The 24430-nt window shown below is 44.7% G+C and overlaps 1 protein-coding gene across 1 annotated transcript in view; it reads left to right on the top strand.

The window, feature by feature from the left end:
- CTNND2 (catenin delta 2) overlaps positions 1 to 24430 on the top strand; it is a 697357-nt gene that overhangs the window by 487403 nt on the left and 185524 nt on the right. The gene's annotated exons all lie outside the window — the stretch shown is intronic.

Here is a 24430-nt window from a genome sequence, read left to right on the forward strand (position 1 = left end):
GGGAAAAGAAATTTATCCAAAATTTTGAAGCAGTGTTTACAATCTAGTAACCATTCTGGAAACATGACCTCTAAGTGGTTGAAAGTGACACCGTGAAAAAACAAAATAGATTGTGATGCTATAAATGAGCCTTCATTGCATAATATTAACTCCATTGAATCTAAATAGTGTGACAAATCATTTATTGTGTTATTTTTCAGTTGGCCCTTTTGTGATTGAGAAAGTATATAATAGGTATCGTACTGAAATGACTCTTTAAGTTGACTCAGGATTTTAAAAAAGGTTTGTTTCTAGTATACATCCCAAGAAGGAAAACATGGGATTATCTCAGGGAGAGGAGACACGTGTCCTATGTCTCATGGAGCTATTTGGATTTTCTAGAAATCATGTTGATGTCAAGCGTGTATCTAAAAACCTCCTCTTCCTAGAGGTCCCTGAATTGCACCTTCTGCCATTGATCCTTCACACGTGAAAGCCTAACATGTTATGGGTTCCACCGTCATTGTTTTGATCCATCTGCTTCTTTCATAGTTTGCTCCATTAAAGGTTCCCTGCAATGAGCAGCTGTTTCCAGGCACTCCCCTCCAGGCTGGTCCTCTTGTATGATAATGCCACCTCCCTTTCAGTGTTGCAGGCTCAGAAGAAACAAACTGTCTCATTCTTTCCTCTGAGCAATGAATGGAAGCAGTGAAAGACTTGGTTAAAAAGTCAACACCACAAAAGTTAACATAAAAAGCAAAGGCAAACATTTTTGCAAAGTCATTTTAAGTTAAATGTTTGTATGAAATATAATGAGTCACTGGAATTGAAGATTTTCCTTTAAATCAGAGGTTTTGGGTTATTATTAGGAGAAATGTACAGTACTTGCAAGATGTTTACAGTCCTACTAAATCACAAGTAGGTGTTTGCCATTTCACTGCCAAGCAAGTAGGATGATACCCTCTCGTCGTTAAATTGATCTCCCAGAAGTGAACTTGCAGGGGAGACCAAGTTGCTTTGAATCTTTCGAGTTAATAAGGATGTCTTCAAGGTCTCATTTATGTGTCCTCATTTATGTGATGACTGGTGACATATGGTCGTGGCTGGTTCACGGCAGGAAAGTGACCACCCCCCTGGGCTACAGATCCAAGATAAACTACAGAGACTGTTTCATACCTCAGAATAGACATTTCTAGACTCATGAGGTCAAACCCCAGCACCTTGTGGCAAAATCGACAATCACCCACCACTGCCATCAGTAACGATCTGCTCATGCCTTTCGTGGATGACAGTGGCTTGGGAGATTCCATGTTCTTCCCCGTGTTCGTCATTCATGGAAAGCCAACCTCAGATCATTTCCATGCATTTGTGTCAGCTAGTGAGTAGGAGGCACTTGTCTCTGCTATGGTGTTCCTGCTAGTGTTTCCACATAAGAAGCCAACCCATAATGGCAGCTTCTTTATTAAAATATGTGCAGTGGAAATTATGCTAATTAAGCCAGAGTGTAATTATAGACTAGAAAGATTCTTTCACAGTCTGAATTGAATTGTTTTAGATAAATGTGCATTAACTTAATAGTGTGCAGCTAATTATGAAAGGTAAGGGAGAGGGAGGGAAGTAATCAGTTACAAGATGTTTTTCAGATATCACTGTCCCAGATGAACTCTCCAGTTAAAGCCCAGGTAACCCTGTAATGAGAATTCTTCTAGCATTTGTCTTGGATTTTCAATAGTGCAATTAAAATAGCCACTGGTGACTAATTAACCCATTTAACTCTATTTGTCTGTGGCATTTATTAAGCAGAGAGTTAAATATGGTGACTCGCTGCAGCTTGATTCCAAATATGTTTGCAGAGTTAATTATTTATGTTTTGTGTGCATTTGTGGAATTATGAAAAGGAGGCAAGGATTCATCTTCCCAGTGTGATTTTGCCATGCTCAACTAAAGCTGTATTCTGCAAAATAAATTCTTCTTCTTTAGAATGAAAACAAGCTCAAGTGGCAGTCATATGCCTTTTGTTCCAAAGTCGTCAGTTCAGAGGATCTGAGAGACAGCATCACCATGCTGTGGTTACAGGAAGGAAATGTTAGTTGTTTAATCCTTTCAGCTAAAGAATTCTAAATTCTTTGAGCAAGGTGGGTTCCCAGGTCCATTGGTCAAAGCCACTGGAACCAGCTAAATGAAAGGCACTTTAAAAATAAAAAATAGAATACATATCTGATGCTGAGCGATTTTCAACTAATTTTAGAAATCTTCATGTCTACATGTCTTCTGAGTAAAATGATTGGAACATTTTACTCAGTTGAACAGTACTAGAGAGTTTTGAGAAAAGAAGGTTCAGCAAAGCACTAAGATACAAAAAGGTATGGTGTAGAGAGGTCCATTACAGTGGGTGTGACTGACAGGTAGGGGAGAGGGCTTGTAATGTGGGACATCATATTCTCATTGTTTTCTCCCCCGCCCCCCAGGGAACTTTCTTTAATGTCTTTATTTGCTTTTTTCAGTTAAAGGAAAAAGAAAAATGTTGAGATGTACATGAAGGTTTTACCAATTCCCTTAAATTTCTATTTTCTCTCTTCTCTCATTCACATTCTTGGTTTGTCTTAAACATACTTTGTTCAATAATACTGAATTTTATTTTTAATGGTATTTTAAACCAAAGAGTGTTAAATTTTTTGAATTATAACTTCTTATAAATATAATTCTCATGCGATACAACTCACATATTTAAGGCGTGCGGTCCTTTGGTTTATAATATTTCGTCTGAGTTGTGCAACGCTCACCACAATGAAGATGCCAGTCATGACCTGAGCTAGTGTGACCTTACAGCTGTATTGCATCTGCAAAGATCTTATTTCCAAACAAGGTCACACTCATAGGATCTGAGGGTTAATATTTTAAGATATCATTTTGAAGAGACACAGGTCTACCCATAATGTCAAGTAACTACCTGTTGGAAAATTGGTAATTCTCACTGCATTGTAAAATATGTATTAGATCAAAAAAAGTGATGGAAACAAATATTTCAGTCAGTTAGTCATTTTGATGATTGGAATCAAGAATAAAGGCTGTTCCAAATTCTGTTGGCAACACATTTTTTTAAGGGACATCAATGTTTAGTTGATTCAAAGGTTAACATGAGATTTCGGAAGATAAACCTCCTCAGGGTGCAGAATTTCAGATGCAGGGGTAGAAAGACTCAGTCCAGGGCAGGGGAGCCTGCCGGGTGCTGGTCAGAGCACCCCTGGGACACTGGGGAGCTCCATTGGCAGCTCCTGAAAGAGACAAAGGCCAAACTGGAATGTGTTCAGAGGAGAGGGTGAAATGCTCAAAATCACACCAGATGAGGGCGACTTGGTATTGATGGAAGCAGATGAAGAGCTGGAGTGGGGCGGGAGAGAGGCACTCAGTGATTATCAGCGTCAAAGCTCCTTTGGGAAAGTCGAAAGAAGGATTTGAAGGTGCCCCCATCTTTCACATGGTTCACGTGTTTGTTTATTCTTCCAGGGTTTTAAACTTGTCTTGGTTTTCTCATCTGTGTTTTCGCTCTTCTTTTTCACCAGCCCTCACCAGCTCCCCCCTCTGCAAGAGACACATACAGTCACATCTGTAATCACGTTTCCTGTATAGATTTGTGTCTAGGTTATTTGCATTGAATACTGTTGGGGCACAGGGGTGATCCCCCACCCCTCTGGGTTTTTCTTGGGCTGAATGAGAAATCAACACAGCATCAGATGGGTTAGCAAGGGAGAAATCAATTTCCTAACCTACACATGGAGAATTTACATGACTATAAGTTAAAGTAAAATGGGGCCGACCAGGGATATACATCCTGTGCTAACGGGTCTGGAGCACTGAGGAGAGAGAAGGGAAAAGCTTCACGTGACAAGGAGGGAATGACCTCATCCTTTTATTTTGAGTGTAAAAAGATGAGTTTCTCAGTAGGGTAGACATGTTCACTGCTAAACCTGCACCTGGTTCATCTTGTCCAAATGATGTTCTTCTAGTTCATAAAGGGCAGCGGTGGGGAGCAATGATTGCTTTTTTTTTGTTTAGGAGACAGGAAAGGCCAGCGTTCTCAGCTCCAGGGTTTTCATTTCTCTTAATTAAAATGTTTTGCATTCTTTTAAGTAATGACAGTAGGTTTCCCAAAACTCGTAGGATTTCAATTGACCTTCAGTTTCCACACTCACTGGAAGAGTTTACTCCAGGCATATGGAAAAAAGACAATTTCCCCTTTTTGGGAAGACCAATCCCATAATATCATGTCTTGAAAAATTTTCTATGTTATTACGTAGATTGTTCAAACGTAATCTTCAGAAACGTTCAATGTTCTGCCGTCTATATAATGGAGAGGCATGTCTGTCTACTCACCATTCCTTCTGATTGCAGTACTTTAAACACTAAGTGGGCCAGCGTAGAAAAGAGATTGTAGATCTCTGGAAGGGTTTCAGAAGTCGATGATGAAGCCAGATGGGTTGAGATATAGATGTGGAGTCGATGTAAAAACAAATTAGAAGAGAACCATCTTCAAGTGGAGATGGGCCAGCTGGGAGAGGTCCTCTCTGGTCACCCGTAATTAAATTTCTCTCTGAGTTCCCCTGGCGGGTGAAGGTTGGACGACGTGGGCACAAGTTTTCTTCCCCTCCGTGATGTTTTTAAGTCATTGGCAATTCCTTCTGGATCCTGGCAGGTCATATCTAAATAAATGGCATGGTTCTGACAGGACAGTGGTTTTTAAGAACAGTTTTTGAAAAAGCGGTGTGGTTGAAAATAGCTGGAGGGATAAGAAAATCAGCCCAGGAACATACATTGTGCCTGTAAAACTCGGCACAGCTTTCATAGAAGGACTATGGTTTAAGTGACTAACAGCTACATGTGAATACACCCTGAATTTTTTGATGAATTTAAACCTTTCACATCAGATTTTTTTGGCTTTAAATATTTATCTGTCTCTACTGGTCTGGGCAGTCACTCCATTCTTTGATAGTGTGTGATCCTCGTAGTTCAACTTCTAGTTGACTGTCAGGAAGGCAAGCTGGGAGTCCCTTCACTGGCAGAGGCAGCCACAGGCCCCTTGGGATTCCCTGCTCTCCTCACTCCCCCATTTAGCTGTAGGGTGAAAAGGCCTGGCCTGGCCGCAGTTACCAGCTCAGCCGCCTCCAGTGGGAGGGGCCAGGAGGACTCACCCTGGGGCACGCTACCTTCCGGACCGGGAGAAACACATGGTCCTTGCTTGGTTCTGGAGGATCCTGGGAGACTGCTTTATTATCTTTCTAAGATTTATTTATTTATGCATACGAAAGCTGGGGTGCAGGCCAGAGATGCCGGGGAGGTGAGAGGATTCACCAGAGACAGAGTGGGGAGATCAGGCAGATCCACTGACATACACTGCAGAGGGGAGCAGCAGGCGAGTCAGGAGAGGTCTGCTGTGCCATGTGGGTCAGCTCCCTGGCCGGGGATCGAACAGTGGCTGTGGACAGCTTCCCAGTGCTCCGTCCTAACCCCTTGGGCCACCAGGGAGGCCCTGAGATGGCTTTAATGACTGGGACGGAGGCCAAATCAAAATGCTAAGTGACTCAGTTCTTGGGAGAGTTAACTGCCTTTTCAGCTGGTGGATTTTATAACTGGGCATTTGTCAGTCTCCATTGCAAATCACCCGGGAGCACTAGGGAGCATGCCAGACCCTAAAGAAAGTGTCAGCATGCAGGGAACAAAAATAAATCCCCTGTCAGCAGGTTCTGCAGGAAGGATCTCCCGGAATGGAAAGAGGCTCCAACCCACCCCTTCTCTGACGTTGGGGTAAAATCAAGAGACACAGACTGGATCCAGATAAGGCAGGGGGCACGGACAGTGCTCCCAGCCCCATCAGTCATGCTGACGGGGTCCCTTTGCCTCCATAACTAGGGCCTTCATTTTAATCCTGAGTTTTTGTCGGAGAGAAGGGAGCCATCTTAAATCCCTGCAGGCCAGGTGAAGTTAAGAGTCCACGCATGATGGTGTCTGTGGAGCAGAATGAAAATGTCCACCCGCCCGCATCACCCGCTCAGAGAGCCAGCGCTTCCCTCCCGATGGGTGAGCCCGTGACAGTTAAAATCTTTAGAGTCTTGCTCTTGGGCTAGTTGTAATTAGGGATATGTCAGAATTAATTTAACAACCTTTATATGGATTAATTCCTCACTCACTAACTCATCTATCATACTTCCCAATAACACTAAATTTAATCTTACTTCCGTAATGGTTGCCAGTAACATAATAATCTTTATTTGTCTCCCGGCTTTTTGCACGTTATTGACTGATTTTTTTTCACACATTAAAAATCCAAATTATATGGCGTTTTGAAATAGTTTAATGTCATGAACGTTTAATTGTAGTTTTCACATTGGTTGTTCACTTGAGAACTTGTATTTTCTTAGTCCCTTTCTTAGTGTGGACTAAGAAATATTCAACTCCATAAATGAGTGGAATGCGTTTGTAGGGCAATTTTAAAATGTGAGTCATTATCTCATACATTGCAGTGGAAATTCACTTAGTAGCATCTTACAGGCCAGACCCGCAAAGTGGGCTGAACCCCAGGCAGTATCGTTTGTATTTTCACCTCCGCGCAAGTGAACCCTTGCTCGCCTGCTGAAAATTCGTCTGTCTTCGCGCTTCTTAATTCTTACCTCTCTTCCTTCCCTATTCTTCACTCAGCTACGGCACTTTGCAAAGCAGAAAACATTTTCCTCTGTCCTTCCAGGTCCTTTGGCTGCTCTAAAATTTAAATCCATGCAAGACAAATGAACAGGAGGGTATTTTTACACATAAAGGGGCCACAGAGGTAGAGGCTCAGCACATGACACCCTCCTGATGTGGGGCTGGGGGTTTCCAGGGGGAGGGCCCCCCCCAGGGTGACAAGAAGAGCAGATGTCTGGGAGTCAGATGTTGGTCCTGCTGTACAGACAGTCCACGCAGATAAAGTTACCACCGCTGCTAACAGCTCTCTTTATGTGCCAGACCACCCCCCATCTGAATTTTTTTTTAAAGATTTATTTATTTATTTATACAAGCTCTGGGTACAGTCAGAAGCGCGGGAGGGCGAGAGAATTCACCAGAGTCAGAGCAGGGAGCAGAGCAGGCAGAAGGACCGAAGGACACTGCTGAGGGGAGCAGCGGGCGGCAGGAGAGGTCTGCGCGCCATGTGGGACCCTCCTCCAGTGGCCGGGGAGCAGCCGGGGATCGAACCAGCGCTGCAGAGGCTGTGGGCAGCTTCACAACCCAGCGCTCAACCGCTGCGCCACCAGGGAGGCCCACCATCTGAATTTTTTAATGTAGTTAAGAGGAAGATAAAAGTTTTTCTTGAGTCTGCTGGGTCTCGATTGCCTTCCGCTCACAGTGGTCCAGCTGCAGAGCTGCCCATTTGGGGAGGTCTGTGCTGCTGCCCTTTGATCTGAAACAGGAAGTGCTGAACATGGACATTTGCGTCCAGGTAATGAAACACCCAGATGCAAAGTGTCACATCCTCACGGATGAGGGAGAACAGGCAGGTGGCATTCCCGTATGTCCCTTTTAGGACAATTCCAAGTGGCTTAAAAGAGTGTGTGTTTTGAATTCTCTGTGAGACGGCCCATCAGGTCCAGTAAAAGAGGAGACAGGAGAAGCTCAGGGAACACAGGGCATTGTCTACACAGGCCTCGCCTAGGGCAGGAGAGGGTCAGGAGGCAGAGGACAGAGGAGGGTCGCTGAGGTCGCAGCCTCTGTTGGGGTTCCGTGGGGCAGGCATGGCCGCGCAGGGCGGGCAGTGAAGGGCTGGCACGTCTGAGTATTTCCCCCAGGCACTCTCATTGCCTGGCGCCTGGCACCCGCCTGGGGTGGTAAAGGCAGAGGAATATTGCCTTAGTATTCGTTTCTGGGTGCATGGGATGGACAGAGAGGGCAAGGCCCTTGCTGAGAAGTTTGCAAATCAAAAGCATCCTCCAGGGCCCCCCTGGTGGCCTAGGGGTGAAGTCTCAGCACTGTCTATCCCCAGCCAGGAAGCCCCCCCGCGGCTCCCCTCAGCAGTGTATCTCAGCAGATCCGCCTGACTGCTCCCCACTCTGTGGTGAATCCTCTCACCCCCACACCTCTGGCCTGCACCCCAGTTCTTGTATGCATGAATGCATAAATCTTAAAAAAAAAAAAGACCCCACTGGTTCCCGCAGTGGAGACAGATGAAGATCGGGGAAAAGACCAGACTGTTTCACTGGATCATCCTTTCTCTGCAGAGGGAAGTCAGAGTAAAGAAAAGAGCACGAAAAGATTGCAGGGACCATTCAGACCCTTCCTATTTAAATCCAGCTTGGTGAACACTTGGTGAAATCTAAAACTGGAAATGCTGTTAAAAATGACCTCGACTTGTTGTTTTAATTCTTTTATAAATTTCGCCAGCTTTGATAGAAACTGCTATTCCTCTCCATCATGGCGAAGATTATCTTTCTTCTGTCTATATTTTTTGTCTCAGATGCAGTGACCTGCTTTTACTCCAAATATGGGGAAATACTTAGTGCGTCCTGTAACGTATTCAATTTAAATGACAAAAAAAAAAAAAAACCACTTTTGGGCAAAAAGTTTCGCTTTGTGAAAGTCCCCGAGTTGGGCAGTGTGGTTTTAATAAGGATGGCGTGATCACCAGACACTCTAGCCTTGTAATCTGGTGTGTGTGTGTTTGTGCTTACACATACACATTTATACACACATGTTGAGAGAGAGATTTTAAGAAATTGACTCATGAAGTTGTGGACTCGAACGTGGAGACTTTTTCAGCTTCTTTAAGACTTTTCTGCGTGAGCTGGGATCCCCTGTCTGCCCAGCTGGTCCCTCGCCAGAGGTTTGTTTGTGATGTTGACAAGTTGATGACTTGAAGGGTTTGGGGGTGACCAGAGCAAAGCCAGTGTGTTTCCAGGAAGAGAAAGGAAAGCAGAGGAGGGTCCGAGCCAGCCTCTCCGTGTGCCCTGGGCCTTGCCAGCTTTCCAGGCCCTCAGGACCACATGTCTGTCACCTCCCCTTCCCAGGCAGCTTATACCCCGTTCCCTGATGGGGAGGGCTGGCGCTGCTCTGATGTCTGGGGTTTCGAGGGGAAATCCATTAAGCCTGAGGTCCGGGACTGGCTTCCTGCCGCCACGGTGCTCCCGGCGGCAGCCCTGAACAGCTCCGATTTTCAGCGCAATCTAAGTGTGATTGAGACACCAGATCCGTGCAAGAGCATCCTTCACCCCAGGACCAGAACCATTGAAAACGCCACAGCAGCTCTATTCCTTGATGGAAGAGGCTCCAGGGGTAATAGGAGAATGATGAGGCTGTTCCAATGCATGAGGGGACTTATTTAGTGCAGGGACTCCCGCAACCTTTTCTTGCAAATATGCACGCAGACAGCAGAACTGCCTGCAACGAAGCAGCATAAAGTAGCCGCCGCTCCCCAGCAGTGTGATGGAGTGCTAAGCAGCACACATGGGGCAGAGGCGTGCCCCCCAGGCGACCCAGGGGGCTCACAACATCTGAGAGAACATCCCCACTCTGCCTGCCACTGTCCCGGGTCCCCTCTGTGCCTCATGCTGGGCGATCGCTGCTCATGCACCTTAAGCACCTGAACCAGAGGAAACAAGAGTAACTCCTGTCCACCGCCTCCCCTCTTTCCTTCACACCCACAGTTCTAGACCAGAAATCCTAGATTTCTCACCAGAATCCTAGCACGGAGCCTACTCCGCTCTTGGCAGCTCCATCAATACAACATGAGTTGGTGGAGGCCAACACAACACGACCAGAGCCGGCTGGTCTCCCGGGACCTCCCTCACGTTGCCTCAGCTGGGGTCCCCAACTGGGGGTGAGCTCACCCCCATGCTGCCCTGGGCATACTTGGCAAGATCTGGAGACAGTTTTGGTTGCGTCTGGAGGGATGTTCTATAGGCTTCTGGTTGATAGAGGCCAGGGAGGTTGCTAAACATCTTGCAGGTCAGGAGACCCCCCTCCAAGGAGTCACCCAACCCCAAACGTCCCCAGTGCCAGGGTTGAGAGAGCCACCTGCAGTGCAAGTCTCCCCACCCTCAGTCCCCTGATGGGAGCCCCGGGGCATGATCTTACATTGTTCAGTTTGCCTGTTGACAGTGCTCTTTGGCGAATGAATGAATGAATGAATGAATGGATGGATGGATGGATGAGGAATGAATGACGTTATGGAGGTATGGTGAGCATGGGAGCAGAAAAACTACTAAGTTAGCACTTCTATGCTTTCTGTTACCCCGGGATAGTTACATTTGTTCGCCGAGTGCCTGTTGTGTCGGGGCGGTGCGCTGGTCACGAGAGCATATTCTATCACGAGTTAACAATAGCATGACCCCTGCACACTGGCGAGCTCTTTCAAGTGGAAGAAACCCTCGCCAACCAGTTACGAGATCAGTGTAAAATCCGTGCGCCAGGCGGAACAGATTCTGTGTGCTCGCCCCAGGAATGGCCAGGGATGCCCTTGGGTCGGGGCCAAGCTGGAGTCCACTTCTGCACGTGGTGTGACCAATGCTTTCAGTGTTGGTGTCGAGCACACCAGTGTGGCATGTGGGTACATCGGCGTCCGTGTCCTCTTCGGGAGGGGCTTTTACGGGTGTTCGTGTGGGACCCAAAGTGTCAGCTGGCAGGTGGGAGAGAAGCCACATTAGCCATGAGGAAATGGCTCTGCTGGGCTTGCAGAAGGGAGTCTCTGCGGTCTTTGTGTTTCAAAGAAAATGAAAGAAATCGAATCTTCCTTGTAATACGGTGATTGTAGTCCCAAGAGTCTTTCTCCAGCTGCCAAACAAGCACAGAAATGGCTCAGATCCAAAGATGCTTCTTTGCTTCACACTGGCCTCCCTAAAGCTTGGCTGGGTCCTCTGTGGTCCCGCAAGTACAGCCTTGCTCCCTGGAGGCAGAGCTGGAGGCCCGGCTGGAGCAGAAGGAGCCAGACCTGGGGACCGTCTGCAGCTGAGCGACCACAGTTTCCATGAACCATGCATTTTTTGTTTGCCCCTGTGCTGTTCCTTCAAACCTCTCTTCCCTCCTGGTGTAACCACGTAAGAAATGTTGAAACACACAGTAGGCGGTGAATGTAGTCTCGACTATTATAGAGACTCAGAACATCAAGAGGTCAAGGCATATTTAGAAGATCTCATAGATGCCACATCCCTACACTTTGATCTCTAACATCCTGCAGAATACGTGTTTTATTTTTATTTGTCTTATTAAGATAGCAGTGATTAAACACTGTATGTGATTTAGAGCTATGGCATCAGCCCGTCACCCACCCACCGCCGCACCCCCACAGCTAACCAGCGACCCGGCCGCTCAGCCCCGCTCTGGGGGATGGAGTGTCCGCTGGGTCGCTGGTGTTTCTCGCCTGACATGGCGCCTTCTGTGGCTTCTGTCTGAACTATCGAAGTGTGCGAACTGCGTTAATCAAAGTGTTTTCACATCTGCAAAGAAGGGAGATGCCTGTTTCTCCTCACTCAGAGAGTGTGTGGGTCTCACCTACTCCGACTTGAATTTAAAAAATAACCTTAGACTAGGGCCTTCCCTGGTGGCGCAGCGGTTGAGCGCTGGGTTGCTGCCCGCAGCCTCTGCAGCGCCGGTTCAATCCCCGGCTGCTCCCCGGCCACCGGAGGAGGGTCCCGCATGGCGCGCAGACCTCTCCTGCCGCCCGCTGCTCCCCTCAGCAGTGTCCTTCGGTCCTTCTGCCTGCTCTGCTCCCCGCTCTGGCTCTGGTGAATTCTCTCACCCTCCCGCGCTTCTGACTGTACCCAGTGCTTGTATAAATAAATAAATCTTTTAAAAAAATAATAATAACCTTAGACCAAATCTGCCTTCCTATGTTCACATCCACTCACGCAGAATGACTCTGTGTGTCCCCTTAACTCCAGAAAATGTGCGTTGCCCGTGACATCCTGGAAGAAAGAAAGCCTTCTCTGAGCTCTTGCTCAGCGCAGCCGGTGCCTCTGATGTTTACTCAAATGGGAGTCAGAAGCTCCCTGCTGGAAAATTTGAGTGTGCTCAGTCTATCATGCAAAATAGCAGCAGGTTCCTCACGCTACTACCTATGATTAAATTCCCCTTTGTGCACAAATTCCAGCTTCTGTGACCGTCCCTAAGCTGCTGGCTGTGGATTGGGCACTGCCTCTTGCAGGGAGCTCAGAGCGTCCAGCAAGGACTCAGTGGCTCTGGGGCTCCCGCTTACCAGTCCTCTGACCTCCCCCCCCCTTCCTCATCTGTATAAGTGACGACTGCATGCGTCCTCCCTCACAGTCTGTGGAAGAAAACTTAATTGACCCTTAACATTTATTAAGCAACTGCCTTGGCCCATCCCTCTGCTGACCTGAGTATATTGAAATTGAAGTGATTTCTGTAACTTTTAAAACTCCAGTCCAGATTTTAATTTACTAGATTAGAATGTCATTTTTTGAACATCTACTCAGTGGAAAGCATTTTTTCCGTCCTAGTGGTTTTGAATAGAAAATCCTAAATAATTTGGAGCAAGGTACTGTATTACCGGGTAAACAAATAAAAACAGATCAATATATCAAGGGTACAGAAAGATAGTTTTACAGCAGGCCTTGTTTAAAGAAAACATGTTTTTAATTTTCTGATTGGCATAACAAATGCCTAATGAAAGGCTAAAAATAGTATAACTGGTGATCATGGCAGGCTTTCCTGGGGCTGAAATGGTTTGCTTTCTCTGGCCATGGATGCAAGAACTGGGGTACCGGCCAGAGGTGCGGGGATGAGAGGATTCACCAGAGACAGAGTGGGGAGCAGAACAGGTGGATCTACTGAAATACACTGTTGAGGGGAGCAGCAGGCGAGTCAGGAGAGGTCTGCTGCACCATGTGGGTAGCTCCCTGGCCGGGGATCAAATTTGTGCTGCAGTGGCTGCGAATGGCTTCATAGTGCTGCAACTTAAACCCTTGTGCCACTAGGGGGGGGCCCCATTGGGTTCTTCACGTGATTCCTTATCCTGCAATCTGAGTCCACATAGCCCAGCCACGACCCTAGAGTAAGGGCGGAAATGGGTCCCTAGGAGGCCTCTCAAAAGCAAGTACAAGTATAAAAATGTTGCGTACAACTTGATACCATGAAAAGCATGTCAAAGTCCTTTCAACAATGCCAACACCCCAGAGGGCTGCTTTTGTCCCTAAAACCGTGGAGTGAGGCGGCCCTATTGGGCTTGAGTTCATTGCACTGACTCTCACTCAGGTGAAGAAAAGAGAGAGCGAAAAGGCAATTTTAAATGTTGGTCTCTTCCTCCAGATTATGTTGTTAAACATCTTTTAAATAGATTAAGAAGCTTGAGAGAATGCCGTGACTTAGGTCTTTGAAAGCCATAAAATAATACATTTCAAAACATTTACAAAAGAAAAAACTGTTACAAGGAAGATTTTCGCAAATGACAAGTGTATATTATATGTTCCTTGAACCTTCCTTCTGTGTCACTTCATCGAAATTCTAAATTTAAATCTTACAAGGGAAAACTTCCAATTCCTTCCGCCAGTAATTGCTGTTATGTTAAAATTCTCTCATGTAGCTCTTGGAAGGGCCATTTGCTTCCTGCTGTTCCCAAACTGCATTCCAGGGGGCCCCTAGGGAGTCAGCATGGCCTCAGAGGGGCCCTCAGAATAGTATAAGATTTCGAGGGAAGCACAGTCTCCGCAGGACAGAGGAGAAGTGTGAGCTCAAGAGAATTTCATTTTCAAATTTCGTTATGTCCCATTCCTTTTTGAAGACGCCATAACTTAGCCAGAGGTTTCTGAAAATCACTAGGAAGGAGGATGATGGTGAAGCCCAGCAAGGGGTGACGCGTCTGGGAGGCACTAACTTGTTAGAACACAGAAAAGGCTTAACTTGGTTAGACTGAGGGAATAAATAGAACAATAAATAGAACAAAGGAAAGTCAACTTTTCTTTTGGGCCAAAGGCACCCTAAGAACATTCCAAAGGGGCCTGTGACCTCTGAGGCCTGACGTTGTGTTGTATAAAGTCAGGCTCTGTCTGCCGCCCTCAGTCCCTCCTCACAGGGAAAAAGATTTGATTTTTAAACACGAATTCGTACAATTAAGAACAAAGCCTTGTTCCCATGTGGCTTCAGTTCACTGTTGTATAAACAGAGCCTTAACCAACTTCCTAGTGTGTAAAGAAATCATAACTCTTAATTAGTGAAAACATTAAAGAAATGGTGTATGCTTTTTATTATTCCCATACATCAAATTATATTTATCTGCCTCTTGCAGATAAATCGAACCTATTCCATCTGCCTGGCCCGCTCCTCTCCCCATTGTAAATTATAAAAGTCTTTGACAGCAATCACAGGAAATATCTTTAAACACATTGCAGACTTTTGAATTAATTTTCAAATTAATCACAGGCATTCTAGTGAAAGTTAGGCAGACACAGGTAATAAAGACTTTATCAATGGGTAGAAATTAAGGGTAATGGGACGCTATAATCTTGAAGCAAATCCTTCTCGACGCTTGAAAGGGAAGCTTGCGACAGAGCATCTCATCTCGGCTCTCCCTGTAGACAGCACCCATGATCTGCAAGCTCTGCTCAAAATATCCAACGGTTGTTTTATTCAAAATGAAGGGTGACTTTATCCTCTACATTTTATATTTAGAAAAAGCCAGACAGCAGAAATGAAGGTAAATGAATCATTTTCAAGCAAGAATACTGTGAATTGTGGTAGAAGAAAATACCTGCATGTGGGATTCGCTGCATTTAATGTCTGATCATGAGAAGAATCATGGATGGTCCCAAGGATACTGCGGTTCTTCTCTGATCTGGCTTGATATTAGGAGCGAGCCCAGAGTGATGACAGTCCCCCAGAATTCCTGTAAGGGTAGATGCAGACGCGAGGTCGGGATGGGTATGTTGGCTTATTGTTGCTATGGGCCCTTGTAACCAAGGACCTAACTCAGGGTCTGCCATTGCGTTGTTCTGTTTTCCATTTCTAGCAGCTAAGCCACAACAATGCCCCAAAAGCTTCCCTCTCATCCCTGATGAGAGTCAGGGAGGGAGCCAGTAAAACTGCTGTGAGTCGTGCCCATGAAACACTGTCAGAGTCACATTGAGTGTCACTTGCAGAGTCTGTGATCCAAAGACTCTGGAGACTGAGGAACAACCGTGTCTCTCTGTTCTTCCCTCTTCTCTTCTTATAATTTTGTACGATGTTGACAGAGTTGAAGAGCATCTTTCCCCCTCACCCCCAAACCAACCCTTCCTCAGAGGCAGCGGTAGTCAGGCCAGAGCCTTCATCCTTGGCCCACCCCTGTTATAATGCCCCGGACCTCCTGCCTGCAGCCACCCGGCTAGAGGCCGGACAGAGCAACGTGGCCCCTGGAACCAGGCACACAGACCCAGACCCAGTGGCTCCTGTTGAGCCGGGATAATCTCACAGACAGCAACATCACCCAAGGCCTCTCTGGCAGACCCTTCCCTAATCACGTCTGAAAATGTTCAGCACATGGATGTTTCCCAACCACAAAACTGACAGAACAGATGCCTCTCCTGGCTAGTGTGCGTGCTCGGGACCCCTCACCTGTCAGGCTTGGAGCCTTGCTCTTCCCCATCCTTCCAGATAAGAATCTCTAAGACACTCAGCCTCCTGGTGTCCCTCACATCATGGGAGCCACGGTCCAGACGAGCCCTGCTCCCTGGAATCGGCCCGGAGGCAGCAAACAGGAGCCCAGACTTCGATCTTCTTACCCTTTGATGGAAAAGACAGGCCAGAACAGCAGTACCAGCTTCTGCGTCTGAGACCATATTCGAAAAAGCCCAGGCGCCTGCACGTCAAACCCCCTCCCTCTCGCTCCCGCTGGAGGGTCACGGAGCCAGGCGGGTCCCTAAGAAACCTCATGGGCTGTTAATTTTTAAATGGATACCGAGTCAGGAATGTAAACATTTTCCATAAAGACATTATGGCTTACAGGACAAACTTTATGGGGACTAACTGGTCGTTTTCTCCCTTGGGCTATTACTACCAAACAGAGTCTGTTAGAATTTGCAAGGCAACTAAATTCTTACGTGTATGGCATTAATTTTTCATGGCAGAGCATATTTTTATTGAAAAAGTCTAGTTGTGTTAATGAATAAATAATGACTATTTCAAGGTTAATAGATATTGAATAGGTATTATAATATCATTGGATGATATTCTTTGTCATCTAATGGACTTTTAGAATATTTAGAATTTCATCAGAAGCAAAAATTCACTTGTACTCAAACTCCATGTGATTAAAAATGATAAATAATCACTTAAGTTTTGGCTTATTTTATATTACTGTCCCCCAGCAACTCCTAATTAATTGAATTCAGAGAAGTCCATTGCTTGGCCAAGATTAATTTAATGTGCCCAAACTCCATTAGAGTTCACAAATAAACCATTTTCTCATTTATTTCATCGTTTCTCTCTGCACTTCAGCAGCCAGTAGAGAACTTGATAGTTGAAATTGCTTCTTCTTATTCTCAAATAATAGGTGCCAGTTGCAACTATTGGGGGTTCTAGCCTGACTGATCCACCCCACTGGCCTTGGGCTGGGCCTGAGTGGTGAGGTGACAGGACCCACCAGTTAACATGGAGTGGTCATCACTCCTGCATGCCTGAGGGCTGACCTCACATGCGTAACCTTTGAAATCTTCCTCTTTTGCGTACTTGGTTTCTCATTTCTGTTTTTATCATATTATATTAGATGGTTTGTATGAGTTGCCTCAATCTTTTGTGGAATTAGAGAGTATCATTAATAACCCAGATCTCAGATGAAAAAAGGATCATCCAACTGGGAGGAATAGCTATTGGCTGTGTGGCCCAGGACCCTCCTAGTTCCCTGAGCTGAGCCCATCTCCAGGGAGCTCATGGTTGAATTAATGCTTATAATGCAAGCTTGGGAATTACATTTACTCAAAAATGTAAACTTGGGGAAAGCCATTTCTTTTTATTTTATTTTATTTTATTTTATTTATGCATGCAAGAACTGGGGTACAGGCCAGAGATGTGGGAGGGTAAGAGGATTCCCCAGAGACAGAGTGGGGAGCAAAACAGGCGGATCCACTGAAATACACTGATGAGGGGAGCAATGGGGAGACAGGAGAGGTCTGCTGCGCCGTGTGGGTCAGCTCCCTGGCCAGGGATCGAACTCAGGCCGCGGTGGCTGCCTATAGCTTCATAGTGCTGAGACTTTAACCCCTACGTCAGCAGAGAGGCCCTGGAGAAAGCCATTTCACTCTACCAACTATAACAATTGCGACAGTCATAATTCCAGAGCCAGTGTTCATACTAAAGCAAAGTTTTGTTGTTGTTTTTTTTAAATAAAACTATATAGGGGAGTTTTTGTGTTGGCCACAAACACTCCAGGAATGAGGATTAAGGCACTAGCACTGCCATATGTTTATCATTTGATAAGTTCTCTGGTCAACAAAATTAAAATATCTACACCTTGTTATTAAAAGGGAATCCGTCTGTCTGACTTTCTTATGGACACCACCTCTGTAGCCCCTAACCCTACAAACAAGACCAATTCAAAGGCAAAAGAACACGCCTCTTGACCGAACATAAAAATTAGAGCCAACAACATCTTTGAAACTTTTGCTTGGCATGCAAAATGGTTGTACATGGTTGAGATTTTTCATGCATTTAAATAATATCCATGCAACTCTGCCCCAGTGGATAGCTTAGGGTTGTAATCAGTCTGAGCCTTGTCCCGCCTACATAAAACTTGGCTGAAAATCCAATTTTGAATTCCGGAAGGCTGCGGTTATCTTGGGACTCTTTTCAATACAAATGTAAACTTGATCAATGTCGTGACAGTCCATCAGCTCTTTGGCTCGATACCAGCATCACAGAGTACGGGACCTCAGACTGTTTGCTGCTTAGCTCTGTGCTGAGCGTGTTGTCATTATAACAACTCAGATAGTCCGTATATAGGAGTGAGGGCTCAGTCACAATATTGTTGGTCTATGTGACAAGTTTTAATGGAGAAAAGGTTACATTTGCATACTCTCCAGCTCCATTACCATTTCTAAAGTGAAGCCCAGTAACAAATGAGAGTTATAAGCTCAGCTTCTTGGGAAACCCTAGATGGTTTTTCTTACTTATTTTTCTGCATCTAGTTATGTACATCGGACACATCTTGAGGCCCTACACTGTGTGTCAAATGTTGCTCTAAGGAACTCACACCCATTATTTCTAATCACCCCAACCCTATGCCAGGGGAGGAATTACTGTTGCAGTTATAGATGCACTTGTGAGCAGGTATTCAGAGGACACCTGTATGGCAGCCAGTGGAGGGTCAGCAGCCAAGATACACTCAGTCCCAGGCCACCCAGAGGTGGAAGGAGAGGGGCCCAATGGACCAGGGTGGAGGGTTATTGGGACTTTGGTGATGGACATGCTGTGATAACATACATTTGTAATGTGAACTTAATCCCCTAAAACATACACAGTGCTGTAAACCAACATTATTTCAATAAACATGATTTAAAAAAACAATAAAGATTGAAATGGTAATCAAAAACCTCCCCAAAAACAAAAGCCCAGGACCTGATGGATTTACAAATGAATTCTACCAAACATTCAGAGACGAATTGGTACCTATCCTTCACAAACTCTTCCAAAAAATTGAGAAGGAAGGTATAATACCTAACACGTTCTATGAAGCCAACATTACACTAATACCAAAACCGAACAAGGACAACACAAAAAAAGAAAACTATAGGCCAATCTCCCTAATGAACACTGATGCAAAAATCCTCAATAAAATTTTAGCTATCAGAATCCAACAGTGTATCCATAAGGTAATTCACCACGACCAAGTAGGATTCATTCCAGGGACACAAGGATGGTTTAACATCCGAAAATCAATCAACGTTATCCAACACATCAACAAAAAGAAATATAAAAACCATATGATAATGTCAATAGATGCTGAGAAAGCTTTCGACAAAGTGCAACACCCATTCATGATAAAAGCCCTTGAAATTCTTGGGATACAAGGAACGTACCTCAACATCATAAAGGCCGTCTATGACAAGCCAACAGCCAGTATCATTCTCAATGGTGAAAAGCTGAAAGCAATTCCATTAAGATCTGGAACAAGACAAGGATGTCCACTTTCACCACTGCTTTTCAATATAATACTGGAAGTCCTAGCCAGAGCAATAAGACAAGAGAAAGACATCCAAATAGGAAAAGAAGAAGTCAAACTATCACTCTTTGCAGATGATATGATAATATACATAGAGAACCCCAAAAACTCCACAGAAAAACTAATTCAACTCATCAATCAGTTCAGTAAAGTGGCAGGATACAAAATCAACACGCAAAAGTCAGTAGCCTTCCTATACACAAACAATAAATCTGAAGAAGAAGAAATCAAAAAAACCATCCCTTTTATTATCAAACAAGAAAAATAAAATATTTGGGAATAAATCTAACAAAAGAGGTAAAGGACCTATACAAAGAAAACTATAAAACACTGTTAAAAGAAATAGAAGAAGACACAAAGAAATGGAAAGACATCCCCTGCTCATGGATTGGGAGAATAAACATTATTAAAATGGCCATCCTTCCAAAAGCAATATACAGATTCAATGCTATTCCAATCAAAATTTCAATGTCATTCTTCAAAGAAATAGAACAATTATTGATGAAATTCATATGGAATCACAAAAAACCCCGAATAGCCAAAGCTCTCCTGAAAAAAAAAGAAGGGAATGGAGGCATCACACTCCCAGACTTCAAACTCTACTATAAAGCCATAATCATCAAAACTGCATGGTATTGGAACAAGAACAGACATACAGACCAATGGAATTGAATAGAAAATCCAGAAATAAACCCACAGATTTATGGTCAACTAATCTTTGACAAAGGAGCAAAGACTATGCATTGGAGCAAAGAAAGTTTGTTCAATGAATGGTGCTGGGAAAACTGGGTCGCTACATGCAAAAGAGTGAAGCTTGACCACTACCTCACACCATATACAAAAATCAACTCAAAATGGATTAAAGAACTAGACATAAGACCTGAAACCATAAAATACATAGAAGGAAATATAGGCGAAACACTACGTGATTTGCATATCAAAGACATCTTTACAGACACATCACCCAAAGCAGTGATAGTGAAGGCAAAGATCAACAGCTGGGACTACATCAAATTAAAGAGCTTCTGCACAGCAAAAGAGACAATAACAAAAACAAAGAGAAACCCCACCAACTGGGAGAAAATTTTTGCACCCAACACTAATGATAAAGGACTGATCACAAAAATCTGCAAAGAGCTGATGAGACTCAACAACAACAAAGAAAATAATCCAGTCAAGAAATGGACAGAGGAGCTAAAAAGAAACTTCTCTGAAGAGGAAATGCTAATGGCCAACAGGCATATGAAAAAATGTTCAACATCACTTGCAATCAGGGAAATGCAAATCAAAACTACCATGAGATACCATCTTACACCAGTGAGAATGGCACATATTAAAAAAACTAGCAACAACAAATGTTGGCGAGGGTGTGGAGAAAAAGGAACTCTTCTGCACTGTTGGTGGGAGTGCAAACGGGTCCAACCACTATGGAGAGCTGTGTGGAGATTTCTGGACCTACTAAACATAGAGCTTCCACAGCATCCAGCAATTCCACTCCTAGGTATTTACCCAAAGAACACAGAAACATCCATTCCAAAGAGCACCTGCACCCTTATGTTTATAGCAGCACTGTTTACAATAGCTAAGCTTTGGAAACAGCCCAAATGCCCAAAAATAGATGACTGGATCAAGAAGATGGGGTCCATATATACCATGGAATATTACTCAGCATTCAAAAAAGATAAACACATGCAATTTGCAGCAACATGGATGACGCTGGAAGGGATCATGCTCAGTGAAATAAGCCAAAAAGAAAAAGAAAAATACCGGATGGTCTCACTCATAGCAGGGATCTAGAAAACTTAAATAAGGAACCAGGAAAATGAATAACTATAAGAAAGTGAAAATCAAAATCAACAAAAACTATGAACCAGAGACACTTTTTGGGGGGTGGGGGGCGAGAGGGGAGGGATTGGAGTCAGAATGGGGGGAAAAAAATGTTAACAGCTATTAAATTTTTCTGTTTTCTGTGAAAAAAAAAAAGTTATAAAAATACTGTATTCTCAAAAAAAATAAATAAATAAATAAATAAATAAAATAAATAAAAAAACAATAAAGACATGTGGGAGGAGCCCAAGAGTTCAGAGAGAGCTCCTGGGGGGCCAGAGAACTTTGGGGGTAGGGGGAACAGAAATCATTTCAAAAATCGCAAATTTTAATGCATAGTTTTTACCACAAGCTAAAGCAGTATCCCTTATAGTCACTCACATGTTTGAAGAATACAGTTGAATATACATCAGTAAAAAGTTATTTTAAAAAGTTAAATGGTATTGTATGAATTAAAAATATATAAGTATACATATAGCATATGAATTAAAAATATATATACAGGATGGAGGGTTATTGGGACTTTGGTGATGGACATGCTGTGATAACATACATTTGTAGTGTGAACTTAATCCCCTAAAACATACACAGTGGTGCAAACCAGCATTATTTCAATAAGCATGATTATAAAAAACAACAATATATTTTAATATATATGTTCCATAACATATGCTCTATCACTTCAATTACTAGTATATATCCAGCTTTGAACAGCTTATCCAGTGCTTTTATATATATTATTTTATGGAGTGATTTTAAAAATGAAGCTTCATGAAATAAGTGGTCTTTGTTGCTATGTGTGCTCTGTGGAAACCAAACCCAGCAGCCTATTCGGATTTATAGACTAGACGGGAGAAAGCTGGGTGTTCAAGATCTGAGTTCTTTCCCGACTTTCCTGAGACCAAGACCTATTGCCATCCAACCACAGAATTCAGGAGTGAGAGGGTCACAGCGTGCCCACAAGCACGACCACACTAAGACAGTCTGAGTCCAGGGTTTCTGCCCATCTCATGATATTTGGGGGTCGATAAGTCATTGTAGGGGACTATCCCCCATTCTGTAGGATGTTGAGCAGCTTCTCTGGCCCCTACAACTAGATTCCAGTAGCATCTCGCAGTTATGGCCACCAAAAAGTCTCCAGACATTGTGAAATGCCCCCGGGGACACAGTTTTAGACATATTTAATTTTCAGACAATGTCTACAAAGTCACTTGGAGACATTCCTTCCAGAGAATGATGGGAAGGCCCTTCATGATCTCACCCCAAACTTGCCTCCAGCCCGTCCCCACCACATCACCCCGTCACAGACCTTTGCCCTCTACCCCCTGCTCTTTCACAGCAGACCCCACCCCTGAAGAGACAGCTCCCCTTCCCAAATATGTCAGCCCTCTGTGACCCCAAACCTTCACACGTGGTGTCCCCCACTGGTATTTGTCTTTTCCAGAACTTTCTGCCTTGTGAGCCACACCTTGTCCATAAGAGTCAAGACCTCATGTGAAGCATCCTTCACATATACTGAATTTGGGCTAAAATGAGACATTCTCTCCTAGGCTCCCAGCTTTTCCTCTTACATATCTCCATGGACAGCAACATCTAAATGCTCTCTCATCTCAGTGAAACAGAGCTATTCTAGAAAGAGACCCAGGTAGAAATCCCCCCAAACTCTCTGCTGGGTTGGGGGCTGAGCCTTCCACCCCCCTCATGATGCTGAGTTGAGATTTGGAAAACTTTAGTGTTCTCTTGGGGGAGAGCAGCGAAATAACTAAAAATCAGCTGCCTGGACCCGCCTCGACGGGAGAGCGGCTCAGGCTGGGACAAGAGAAGTCATTGCAAACGCTGTCTTCATCTGCTGTCTTGTTCGACCCTCTGATCTGGACTTATCCTCCCACTGCCTTTCCTGCTGACCCAGAGTAGTCCCCACACACCCACCCCAGCACCCCACCTTCACTTTCACCTCACAGAGTCTCACCGCGCCAGAGAGGGATTGGACGTGGTGGCGCCAGGCCTTTCACAGGAAGGGCACTCCCTTTGGCCCGGGGAGCTGGCGGTGGAGGGGGTGAGGCTAGGGTAGCAATAAACAGCAATGGTACAAGCGATAAAACAGAATTTCAGATTTTATCCATACTGTGGGTAACATAGGGCGGTGCAGAGAGACGACTCAAGGGGTGGGGCTTGTCCAGAAGCTTCAAGGTGACCCCTGTGGAGACATTCGGCGAGTAGGCCATACACAGGAGGGGGAGGCGCTCTGGGATCTGGCGTGGGTGTGGGGTGCTCCTTGCAGGAGGGAGAAGCCACAGGTCCCGTCAAATGCTGCAGCCTATTTACAGCACCTCTGTTTTGGAGACAATAAAATTAAAGCCGAGGTAAGGGCTACTTGACCCCTCAAATGTGGATCTGGTGTCAAATTCATCATCCCTGCGCCAGCAGGCGTCCCGTCCCTGGCACCACAAGCAGAGTGCAGGGGTTGGGTGTTGTCCTGAGTGCAGTGAGAATTCACTAGAGGAGAAAGCCTCCGAAAAGACTGTGCAGATTTCCAGGTATTCTACAGATTCGGATGTAATTTGTACAAAGAATGTAATTTGTACCAAGAATCTCATTCGAGGAGGCTGCTGTTCTAAGAAGAGGCCTCAGGTATCTCTGTGAGGCAGAGGTGGTGGAGAATCATGCGACAAAAGGAAATTAAAAAGAAATCAAGCTCCCTGCATTTTAATCCATCGTTGGTCTTAACTGGGATCCCAGAGCCAAGAAGGCAGTAGTTGGTCCCTCATCAGCAGTCACTTAAGTCTGTTGTGTATCAAATCTATCACTGACCTGCATGTCCTTTAGGAAACGCGTCTGCCTGTGGTTTTATGTACCCTTTATTCAATAGTTAACGCACAGTAAATCGAATTTTTTATCTTCCCAGTAAAAATAAAGCAGATACAAAAGAATCCTATTCCGCGTCGTCATCCATAGCTGTAGAAGAAGCACCACCGTGTTTCAGGATTTGCTTGTCAGCCATAGTTGTGTGAAAGGAAAGATAAAGTGAAGTGGTTAGCATCTCCGAGGAGACTTTTAACCTCTGTCTGTTCCTTCTCGCTCCTGTTTCTTGCCCCCTCTTCTTATTTGACAGCACTGACCTGGCATCAGTAGAATGGATGCTTTTGAGTTCTTTCTCTAGAAGTAGAGTGTGGCTGTACAAAGCTGTCTCATTTATCTTCCACTAGATAAATAAGATTCTTTCATGGCTTGTGGGGTCAATCAAGATTTTATCTGTGGTCTCAGAAGTTGCTTTTTTATTTCTCTGTTAAAAATTGGATCCCTGCTCCAGGAGTGTGACCCACACAGGTGGCCCCACAAGCCCCGTGTTTTAACCAGCTGAGCTGATTGATTTCATGAAAGAACATTCAGTGACATAATGAATAGTCAGCGTCATGCTTTAGGATGGACTTAGCTGTCTTAGAGCATGTCGTGAAATTAAAC

The sequence above is a fragment of the Talpa occidentalis genome, unplaced genomic scaffold (assembly GCF_014898055.3).
Source record: "Talpa occidentalis isolate TD23 unplaced genomic scaffold, MPIMG_talOcc4v2.1 talOcc4.6, whole genome shotgun sequence".
NCBI lineage: Eukaryota > Metazoa > Chordata > Mammalia > Eulipotyphla > Talpidae > Talpa > Talpa occidentalis.